Raw genomic sequence first — 12,115 nt, 5'->3', positions numbered from 1 at the left:
GCCGCCTATGTGCCCCACAATGCCTTGCGGCCGCAGCATTTGCCATCACACAACAGTCGGCCGTTCACGGAAACAACCGATTATGACCGAGAAATGATATCATGAAAGTTACGGTGCTTATTAAGCATTTTAAAACGTATGTGGTAAGTTGCCAAAGTGCTTTGTTTTGAACGTTCATCAGTATTATAATCAAAGAGAAATATGAATGTTAGTTTTGACTGAAATTATTAAATAAAATCAGCATTTCACAGTGTTTACTGAGCTGTGTGGGGTTTGTTCAACTTTTAAAAGATGTTTGAATGGTGATATACACAGTGATAGATGTTAAGGACTTACGTTTGTAATAAATACATTTGTATTGATTTTAAGATATTTTCATAGTTCATACAATCATACGTATTGGGATCATTTGTATTAATGTGGACCGGAGGGAGAGGGTGACGACGCGCATAAGTTTCACTTTCCTTTTTTATTTAAATTCCAACTTTGGTCATGAAGAATATGTTTCTCTGTTGTCCACGTTCATAAAGCATAACACAACAGCATCAGAGCACGGTGCATATTCTCTAGATGAGTTTACAGTAGTCCGTCATTCTTTTTAAACATCCATGTTGTAGTCCGCTGTATAGAAAACTGTAGTTTCCCCACAGCAGCAGACGCACATTTATGACGTCCGCTGGCGCATCATAAATACGTCGGATAGTGAAAATGCATTCGGATTATAAGGCCCAATCCCAAACCACTCCCTCGACCCTACCCCTCCGTGACGGAGTGAATTCCGTCTGTAGCCACACTCGCAGCTCAACGAGGCTCCCTCCTGTCAGATGGACGGAGTAAATACAGCAGCAAGCTTTGGGATGGCCTCCCCTCTCTCCGGCAGAAACAGGAAATGCCGTAACTGTATGTAACAACGGTTTCAAATCTCTTAGACAAAAAGTTTAGATGAATAACTCAAATAAAACTCCAAACATCCCCTTACGAAAATGAACTATAGTATTACTACTATAAGAGTTGTGTAGTATCCTATAGTAAGTTTGTAGAGTTCTATAGTATTTTTCACCAGCTATCGTATTACTATAGTCTTTTCTGTAGTGCCATTTTACTAGCTATAGTAGCCCTATAATATTTCCATAGTAATACTATGTATCTAGATCTTTGTAGTATTCCTATATTATTTTAAATATTATAACTATAGTATAATATATAGTGTTTCTGTAGTTGTTTTTTGAACACACTATAGACCACTCCTATAGTAATATGATATTGTCATAATGAATGCATATTATTACCATAGTGTTTGTAAAAGTATTACACTCCTAGATTTGTGTCATTTTTTTTTTTAACACACTGCTGTGTCAAAGGCAATTCAACACATTCAGTGTAATTTCTGAACTATTTTACACACATGTGTGTACGTAGAAAAAATAAAAATGCACATAGTCAACACATTAGTTTTGACTAACACGCTAACATTGGGCACTGTCATTTGGCACTGTCCTGCCCAATCACAGGTGAGTTATTTCAAATGTATCATTTTTCAACTGTCCATCAAATGTCCCAACTGCCATTTCACCTCTGGCTGCTGTGGAGGATGGATGTCAGCGGAGGAGAGTCTAACTCTAGGTAAGTTACAGAAACAAAACGTTTTTAACAAAGAGAGCAGATATATTGTCATAATGTGAGCAAGCTAGGGGTCTAAATACATATTTTTAAACTTAAATAAATATGTTTTGCCAATGTTGAACAGCTAACTATTGTTTTAGTTTAGCTGCCTGGATGACAATTATTTTCCTTTAAGCCGTTCTTCTTTTTTATTATATTTATTTTATCTTAACTTAATGTAGCTTACACTCTTTTCTGTGACCATCATTCTTCAATCGGCATTATATTCATAGCATTAGCAGCTATATGTTTAATGCTATCTAGCTACTTTGGCTAGGTTTCATTGTTCGGCCAGATGTGGCGGGAAAGTGCGAGTGAGAAGACCGACAGAGGCTGCGTTGATATACAGTCTCTTACAGTGCAAATACGTAACTTACTCGCACTAAAGTTATTAGTACTACGTGTACACTACAGTTTACCTGTTTCTGACTAAAACATCAGCCACTACTCTATACTTGCAAATATTATATTGTGTAGAAGGGAGATTTCATATCTGCCTCTTGTCGCTAAGGCAACTTGTGTATGTGAGATGCAGCGTCACGCACGGCACGTTAGGCCTTCCCTTCCGATTATTTGATTGGTCGGAAGGGAATACCCAGCCTCCAGGAGAAAACGCCACTGGAGGCTGAGCAGAATATCCCCTGTGCTTCTCTAGAAGTTGTCTTTATGGGTGAAGTTAATTAACTTAAAATTACCATACTGCTTATAATTTATATAAGGTGTGTATTAATGGGTTTAACTAGAAGATGATAGATGATGGCATTTAATTTAATCTGGCATAATATGATTAGTCAACATCAGGATGAATTTGTCTTTTTCTTATAATTACAGGAAGCGGGAATGAGCTGCAGGAATCTGTTAAAGTCCTAGCAAAAAGGAAATTAAAAGAAGAATCTACAGTGTCCAAAGCACAAACCATCTCCTGGAAGTAACAGGTGCATTTGGATTTGTCCTGGATAGGATTTTAAAATACAACACAGACTTCAAAGAGTTTATAGATGTTGATAGAAGTGAGAACATCAGTAACTTTGACAGATTCCAAGTGCACTTTTCTGAAGCACCGGATCTTCAGCCTGTCCTAAGAGAAGTCTGTCAAACTCAGGTATACATGTATCATGCTTGTTAAATTGTGTTTCAAAAAATCACACAGGCCAGAACTTTACTTTGTGCTGTGCTTGCTCTTATTGTTATGTTCAGCCAAGAACCAGTTCTTCTGAATGGCCTAACTGATCTACTTAAGAAGAAAATTCCAGAAGTATTTGATGAACTGCAAACTAATGCCATTCTTACCGAGAAGACCAGCCTCAAAGTTGTCAAAAGTTTGCATCTCTGACTTGGTGGAGAGGCATGGGTTGTAAGTATATGAATGTGAAATGTGTTTATATATAGGGGTTGGGACACTTTTTCCCTTGATTTCATTGCCCAACCATTTCTGTTTTGGGCCTGAAATTGTTCTTGTACATTTTTTACATTTAAGTTATTCGTATTCATATTCTGTGAACAATGTATTTTATTTTGTTAATAAAGTCCCTATCTTTCAAATTGAAACTGCTCTGCTTGCTAACTTGTATTTGTTGATACCATACTTACTATAGGGATGAATACATCATTATTAAAGCTAATTAACTATAGATTCACTATAAGACACCATAGCCAACTCTATAGTATTACTATAGTAATTTTCTGTAGTGTGTTCCAAAAAACCATAGAAATAATATATAAAGCACTATAGTGATACTACATAAAATTCAATAGTATAGCTATAGTAATTTCCTATAGTGGCCGAAAAACCATAGAAATACTACAGGAAACACTATAGTATAACTGTAACTTCACTATAAGATCACCATAGCCAACTCTATAGTATTACTAAAGTAATTCTCTATAGTGTGTCCCAAAACACCATAGAAATACTATAGCAGTTTTTTGTGGTATTTCTATAGTAATTCTCAATAGTAATACTATAGTGTTTTTTCGTAAGGGTCTTTCATTGTGTTTCAAAGCTCTTTTAGTTTTAAACCTGATGTTTATAAGCTTCTTAGTTTTTGCAACGGTCTGTAAATATACACAACTTTATAATAAAATGCACAATTTTACCTTTTTCTAGACTAAACACAGTATGATCCTAAGTTAAAAACATATGAGGTCATCATGAGGTTGTTAACATCGTAGTTTATCAGTGGATGTTTGCTGGAACTTTTTAACAGCTTGTTTCCCGACGGACACACACAGCGTGACTCCGGTCAGGTAGAGACCGGTCTCAAGTCAGCACCGCTGCAGACTCGCTGTTTGAGGGAGCCCACTCCCCCTCCACACCGCTCCACACTCGTTGCTTTGGAACAGCCCTTAATATGGCGGACCCTCCGCGTGAACGCACAAACGAAGGGGTAGGGTGTAGGGGTAGGGTGTAGGGGGCGGTTTGGGCCACCAAACCACCGTAGGCCAAATAACTGGATACAGCGTGGGAGGCGGGGCCTCATTCATTCCTATGAGAGTTGCTCATTGGCGCATGATGATAAAATGGCCCAACTTTTGAGAGAGTGAAACGTCACAGATTACCCGGCATGCCTGAGAAGTACCCGTATGTGCACTCTTAGAGCATGCGCAACTTTAACCAAAATGCTCGTTCACATCAAGTACGTCAATTTGCGTACACGTAACAGCACCGCACATTCATGACAGCATGGTAATGGCTTGTTATTATGATGAATTTGATATTAACGAGGCGGCAGTTAGCAGCTAGCGGCTAGCTAGTAATTATGCTAATGTGACATCAATCGTTATGACATTCTGTCTTTAGACTTCTCTGTTTCAGTGTGTGTACTCTGTATAAATGCTCTGTAGTTGATCTGACTGAAATTGTGATTTTAAATCTCAAAACCGCTACAGTATCTGTCAGGCAGAAACTTGGGACAAGTAATTTGACTGAAACCTTAAAACTGAACTAACTGACTGCTAGGGTTAACTTTGATTTAAACATTTGTAGAATACTAAGAGCTTTATTGAGTAGGTGTAACTGTATTAAGGGTTAAACTCATAACTTTATAACTTAGGGTTTAATGTAATTGTAAAACCATTGGGCCACTGAAAAGACACAATAGCAACTCAGGAGGGAGCCAGTCTCGATTGAGGCCCATCAGCTCTGATCTGCGGGCACTTCCCCCCCAGAAACTGTATTTAAATCTCATCCTAATCACTGACCTGCCAGTGTGCAACTCGATTTTGACAGGATAACAACTGGTGACTTCTAGAATTGTGTGAGTAACATTCTGTCTTTAGACTTCTGTGTTTCAGTGTGTGTACTCTGTATAAATGCTCTGTAGTTGATCTGACTGAAATTGTGATTTTAAATCTCAAAACCGCTACAGCATCTGTCAGGCAGAAACTTGGGACAAGTAATTTGACTGAAACCTTAAAACTGAACTAACTGACTGCTAGGGTTAACTTTGATTTAAACATTTGTAGAATACTAAGAGCTTTATTGAGTAGGTGTAACTGTATTAAGGGTTAAACTCATAACTTTATAACTTAGGGTTTAATGTAATTGTAAAACAATTGGGCCACTGAAAAGACACAATAGCAACTCAGGAGGGAGCCAGTCTAGATTTCCTTTTGAGGGCCACCAGCTGCAGAGAGTTAACTAATTAAAGGGGCGTGGCCCCACATCTGTGAGAACTCAGCAACCTGTGTCCATTTTTAGGTAGCACTTTCCTGGAGCGTCAGACAGACGAAGACTGACAAAGACAATAGAGTCCTGCTGGAGTCACGAGGGTGGCAAAGAGGAGGTAAATCCTACTTTGATTGAACTAAGTATCGCTGGTGTTTTATTTTATTTGGTTGTTTAGCCCCTCATGCTATAATCATGTGTATTTTTTCCATTCCTGTTCATGTGTCTTCTCGCAATTATCACTGGCCCCGTGTATCTCGTAATCGATATAACCGGCCTGCTCTCGTCTATCCCACATGCTCCACTGACATCCAACATCTAGTTTCAGGCGGCCTGTGGAACTGCCAGTCAGCTGTTCCTAAGGCTGACTTCATCTCTGGCTACGCTTCCCTGCAGTCTCTGGATTTCCTTGCTCTCACTGAGACGTGGATTACTCCATCCAACACATCCACCCCAGCAGCTCTCTCCACAGCATATTCCTTCTCCCATACACCCAGACCCACTGGCAGAGGAGGTGGCACTGGTCTCCTGCTCTCTCCCAAATGGAGCTTTTCCCTCTTCAAGCTACCTAACTTCACTCCTTCCACCTTTGAATTCCATGCCGTCACAGTAACCCATCCTATACAATTAACCATTGATGTTCTCTTCATTTCATTTCATTTCAAACCTTTATTTAACCAGATTGGTCCCATTGAGATCATAGATCTCTTTTTCAAGGGAGACCTGCAGCATATAGGTTCCACATGAAACATAAAACAATAAAGGACATTATACATTATATTTACAGGATACATTTACATAGTTATAGACATTTACAAGTGGCCATAGTATCAACGAGCATTTCATTTAGCCTAGCTTTAAAAACATGCAGAGGAATGAGATTGCTCAGTTTCAATTCTTGCTGAAGACTGTTCCAAGCAAATGGAGCTGCGCACATAAAAGCTGTCTTACCTAAGACAGTCCTTGCTCTTGGCATCTAACAATACTACATCTAACAATACTACATCATGCGATCTCAGACAATAGCTGCTTGCAACTCTCTGTGTTATCAGAGAGCAGATATAATATGGGAGTTTACCCAACAAAGCTTTATAAATAAACGTGTACCAATGACTGAGCCTCTTTACAGTAAGTGATGGCAGACCTGCCTTGGCATACAGGGTACAGTGATGAGTAAGTGCTTTACAATTTGTGACAAATCTCAGTGCACTGTGATAGGTGGCATCTAACTTGTTCAGGCAATAGGCAGGTGCATTCATATACAACAAATCACCATAGTCCAGCACAGGTAAAAAGGTCACAGTGACTAGCCTTTTCCTGGCTTCAAAAGAGAAACAGGACTTGTTTCTGAAAAAGAAACCTAGTCTAACCCTCAGCTTTTTAAGCAGGTTATTGACATGAAGTTTAAAAGTAAGACAATCATCAAGCCAGATACCTAGGTATTTATAACTGGTAACCACTTCAAGTACTTGTCCTTGCATAGTAACAATATCCAAAACAGGCTCTGGTGTCTTTTTAGCTTTTGAAAATAGCATTACCTTGGTTTTATCAACATTTAAAAGAAGCTTTAGTTCAGCAAGCTGAGTCTGAATAATGTTAAAAACAGCCTGTAATTTAACACCAGCCTCCTTAATGGAGGGACCTGCACAGTACATAACGGTATCATCCGCATACAAATGTAAAGTAGCTTCATCCACATTTTCACCTAAACTGTTGATATATATGGAGAATAAAAGTGGTCCTAAAACAGAACCTTGAGGAACACCATTAGCAATGTTTAACCACTCAGAAGACAGCCCATCAAAGTGAACACATTGGGACCTTTCAGAGAGGTAGTTCACAAACCAACCCACTGCATGGCTGGATATGCCAATACCGAGTAGCCTCTGCTTTAAGATGTGATGATCGACGGTATCAAACGCTTTGGAAAGGTCAATAAATAGAGCTGCACAACTCTGCTTATTGTCTAAAATACTCGTAATGTCATTCACCACTTTCATTGTGGCAGTGATGGTGCTATGTTGTTTTCTGAAGCCTGACTGATGTTTAGACAGGATATAATTTTTACATAAAAACTCCTTTACCTGTTCACTCACTAGGCGTTCGAGCACCTTCGCCAGAACTGACAATTTAGAGATTGGCCTATAGTTATTTAAATTAGTTGCCTCCCCTCCTTTTAGTAAAGGCAAGACATAAGCTGACTTCCATACTTTTGGAATTGCATTTGTGCTGAGGGAGAGGTTAAAAAGAGTAGTAAGAGGAAGAGCAATACAATCTGCAGCTATCTTTAAAAAGAAAGGTTCTACGTTGTCCGGGCCAGCCGGTTTCTTAGGATCTAGCTTAGATAAGGCTTCATGAACAACATTGATAGTAAAAGGAGTAAAACTGAAAGGGTTTTCCAGACCGGCACATTGTTCAGAGTCACGGATTGGGGTGTTCACAGAAGCAGAGTTAGTCACAGAATCAAATAGAGAACCGCAGGACACAAAATACTCATTAAAGCAATTTAACATAGTGGCCCTGTCCGATATAGTGCCAGATGCTGTGGTAAGGCACGGAGGTAGCATTACGGATCTCACCGGTGGATATCGATTTTATTGCTTTCCAAAATTTCCTAGGATTATTTAGGTTTTCTGTGGTAACTGACAAATAGTACTTCGACTTTGCACTTTTGACATTCTCTACCGTCCACCAGGCGCCTTGGGGGACTTCTTGGAGGAATTAGATAATCTCCTCTCACACATCCCTGAAACTGGCCCTCCCGCTGTACTTCTCGGAGACTTCAACCTCTAGACAGGGAAGATAGACAAACTAACATCTCTGTTAACCGCCTTTGCTTTCTCACTGTCTCCATCCCCACCAACTCATAAAGCTGGCAATGTCCTTGATCTCATATTCTCAAGGAACTGCACTACTTCTAACCTCTCTGTAAACCCGCTCCACACCTCCGATCACTTCTTAATTTCATTCTCTCTACCCCTTTCCAAACATAACAAACTAATCTCTTCTCATCCTGCACCTGTCTGCCGTAACCTTCGTTCCCTCTCCCCCTCTACCTTTGCCTCATCGGTGCTCTCAGCCCTCCCTTCCTCTGACTCGTTCCAACTCCTACCTCCAAACTCTGCTGCAGAAACTCTCCTCTCTACTCTCTCATCCAAAGCCCCTTCCCCCTCCTCCCTTCTGTCAAGCGACTTTGTTAACCACTTTGAAAAAAAGGTTGATGATATTCGTTCTTCTTTTTCTGACTCACCTTTACTCACCACTGGGTCACCAGACCCTCCTTTCACCCACACACTGACCTCCTTTTCCCCTCTCTCTCCAAGTGAGATTCTGACCCTCATTACCTCTGCCCGCCCTACCACCTGTCCTCTGGACCCTATCCCTTCAAACCTCCTTCAGACTATCGCTCCTGATATTCTACCGTTTCTCTCTCATTTAAAGGGATAGTGGAAATGGAACCTCAAATAGTTTCGTTTTAACTTATATACAAGCATAATTACGTACCAAAACAATCACACCTGATTAAAAAAATATAATAATTGCCTTACGCATGTTAGAAGCACTTTATTGTAGCTTCCCCGAAGTTTTTTAGAAACTAAATGTTCGACTCAGCCAAACCGGAAGTGACGAAAACTCAGGAAGACGATACGATAACAAACCATGGCGTCTATGCAGAATGAACGTGGAAGGGCAAATATACCAGACAAAGAAGAAGGATTGTACGAGGTATCCAGTGATGATAGCGAGTCAGAAACATCCTCTCGTCTTTCCTAAGAAAATGTCGTTTTAGGAACTGAATCTGAATCCGGTTCAGTAAGCGACGATGGTGACAATATTGAGCCAGACGATGGACCATTACGTCCTTATTTGTTCGAGCCCGAGCCCGAGGTGATGGTTCACGGCATGGGCAATGGCGAGGATGACCAGGACCAGGCGCCAGATGATGCACCCCTACGCACAAATAATCTTGACTGGTAGGTCCCTAAGCATAGCTCACGCATCTTAAGATCACCTGTAGCCTTTACAAATATTAATCATTGTTAACCAGTTAAGGCCGAAGGTCCCCCCAGTGGATCCCTCCCACAGTTTTTTTTCTCTCACATGTCTCAGGGCTTCTTAACATTTATGAAACTATTAATGTTTCATACCCTTTTAAAGGTAAGAAACTCCGCTAACTGACAATAAGAACAATTGTTAGCTAGAAAAAACACAAGCGTAATAGCAAGCCTTTGAATTAGCATTGAGCGAAACAATGCTAACTAATGCTAACGCTTTTTTACACACAACACACGGTAGAAATGCCCTTATTACTATCTTAACTGCACAAACAAGATATACGATTTAAAGCTGAGACTCCACAGATTCCACACATGTAATGTCATCACTGTAAGACCTCGAATTCCTATAGCTATCAGCCAGAAAAGAGAAAGTAAACAACATCCGGTTCCAAAAATATTACAATAATTACGTCTTACCTTTTTTGATTTGTGATCAAAAGTTGTGTTCAACGGAATAAAAACGCATCTCAAGGTTAATCCAATGTCGTTGTGTCACGTAGAATTTTTTTACTGATAATCAATCATCATATTTATGGCAATATACTCGGCTATTCACATGCAAATGCTATTGAATGTCCGCCATTGTTTGTGCCCGTCTTCCTATGCTCTCGTCATCACCCGAAGATTCCCGAAGTATTTCGTTTCATTGAGAGGGCGCAGTAAAATTGAAAATAAAATGAAACTAGGCGCATGAAATTAAAAAAAATTGTTTATTATGCTTGTTTTTAATAAAAATACATAAGTTAAACCCAAAATTCGCGGATTTCCACTATCCCTTTAATCAACACTTCTCTAACTTCTGGTCACTTTCCAAACAGTATCAAGGAGGCAAGAGTAAACCCTCTCCTAAAGAAACCCACTCTCAACCTGTCTGATGTTATAAACTACAGGCCTGTCTCTCTCCTCCCGTTCCTGTCTAAAACACTTGAACGCGCTGCGCTGTCTTTAAACAACTCTCCTGTTATCTCCATCAGAACAACCTTCTGGATCCGCACCAGTCTGGTTTCAAGGCAGGTCACTCCACAGAAACTGCCCTCCTTGCTGTCACTGAGGAACTGCACACTGCTAAAGCAGCCTCCCTCTCATCTGTCATCATCCTTTTGGACCTGTCTGCTGCATTCGACACGGTGAATCATCAGATACTCCTTCGCACTCTCCAAGAACTTGGAGTTTCAGGCTCTGCACTTTCCCTCATCACCTCATTCCTCAAAGACCGCACCTACAGGGTTACTTGGAGAGGGTCGTAGTCCGACCCTTGTCAATTAACTACAGGGGTCCCTCAGGACTCTGTTCCTGGTCCCCTCCTCTTCTCCTTGTACACAAACTCGCTCGGATCTGTCATTAGCCCGCATGGTTTTTCATACCACTGCTACGCTGACGACACCCAATTGATTCTGTCCTTTCTCCGCTCAGAGACCCAGGTCGTCGCACGCATCTCTGCTTGTCTAGCTGACATCTCTCAGTGGATGTCTGCTCATCACCTCAAGCTCAACCTTGACAAGACTGAACTGCTTTTCCTTCCGAGAAAAGATTGTCCCACTCTTGACCTAACAATCAACATCAGCACCTCTATTGTTTCCCCGACTCAGACTGCAAGGAATCTGGGTGTGATCCTAGATAACAAACTGTCCTTCACTGCAAACATCGCTGCTACAACCCGTTGCTGCAGATACACGCTTTACAACATCAGGAAGATACGTCCCCAGCTGACCCAGAAAGCGACGCAGGTTCTGGTCCAGGCTCTCGTCATCTCACGCCTAGACTACTGCAACTCCCTCCTGGCTGGTCTACCTGCATGTGCCATCCGACCTCTGCAGCTCATCCAGAATGCAGCGGCTCGTCTGGTCTTCAACCTTCCTAAATTCTCCCACACCACGCCGCTCCTCCGCTCCCTCCACGGGCTTCCGGTAACTGCTAGAATCCACTTCAAGACAATGGTACTTGTGTACCATGCTGCGAATGGATCTGGCCCTTCCTACATCCAGGACATGGTTAAACCGTACACCCCAGCACATGCACTCCACTCTGCATCAACCAAACGGCTCGCTGCACCCTCGCTGCGAAGGGGACCCAAGTTCCCATCAGCAAAAACACGTGGGTTTGCTATCCTGGCTCCAAAATGGTGGAATGAGCTCCCCATTGAAATCAGGACAGCAGAAAGCTTACACACCTTCCGGCGCAGACTGAAAACTCATCTCTTTCGACTCCACTTCGAGCGATAGAACTATTAACAAAGCACTTATATACTAATAAAGGACTGGCTTACCTAAAGCCAGTTGAGTAGCACTTGAAATGTTTTTGCTCTATGAAACCTCATGTGCTTATATGATTCTGTTTTCTTCAAGTTTGTATTTTGTTGGTCGAACGCACTTATTGTAAGTCGCTTTGGATAAAAGCGTCAGCTAAATGCAATGTAATGTAATGGATTTGATATTAACGAGGCGGCAGTTAGCAGCTAGCGGCTAGCTAGTAATTATGCTAATGTAACATAAATTGTTATGTACTTATATTACGCTGTAACAGGATCTAGTGATATCCAAGCAACAGAGCTTCATTTAGCATGAAAGAATGATTGCACTGTGTGTATATATATATACTTATAATAATAAGTCATGTTACCTTTATTTAATGCAACATTTACGGTACAAGATTTAATCATACAGCCCATGTAGTATGATAATGAATTACAGCAAACATGTGCAATATATCCATTATTACAGCTCCGTGG

This window comes from Gymnodraco acuticeps, unplaced genomic scaffold, assembly GCF_902827175.1.
Source record: "Gymnodraco acuticeps unplaced genomic scaffold, fGymAcu1.1, whole genome shotgun sequence".
Taxonomy (NCBI): domain Eukaryota; kingdom Metazoa; phylum Chordata; class Actinopteri; order Perciformes; family Bathydraconidae; genus Gymnodraco; species Gymnodraco acuticeps.
The sequence above is the reverse complement of the archived record's forward strand: the minus strand, read 5'-3'. Positions refer to the sequence as shown.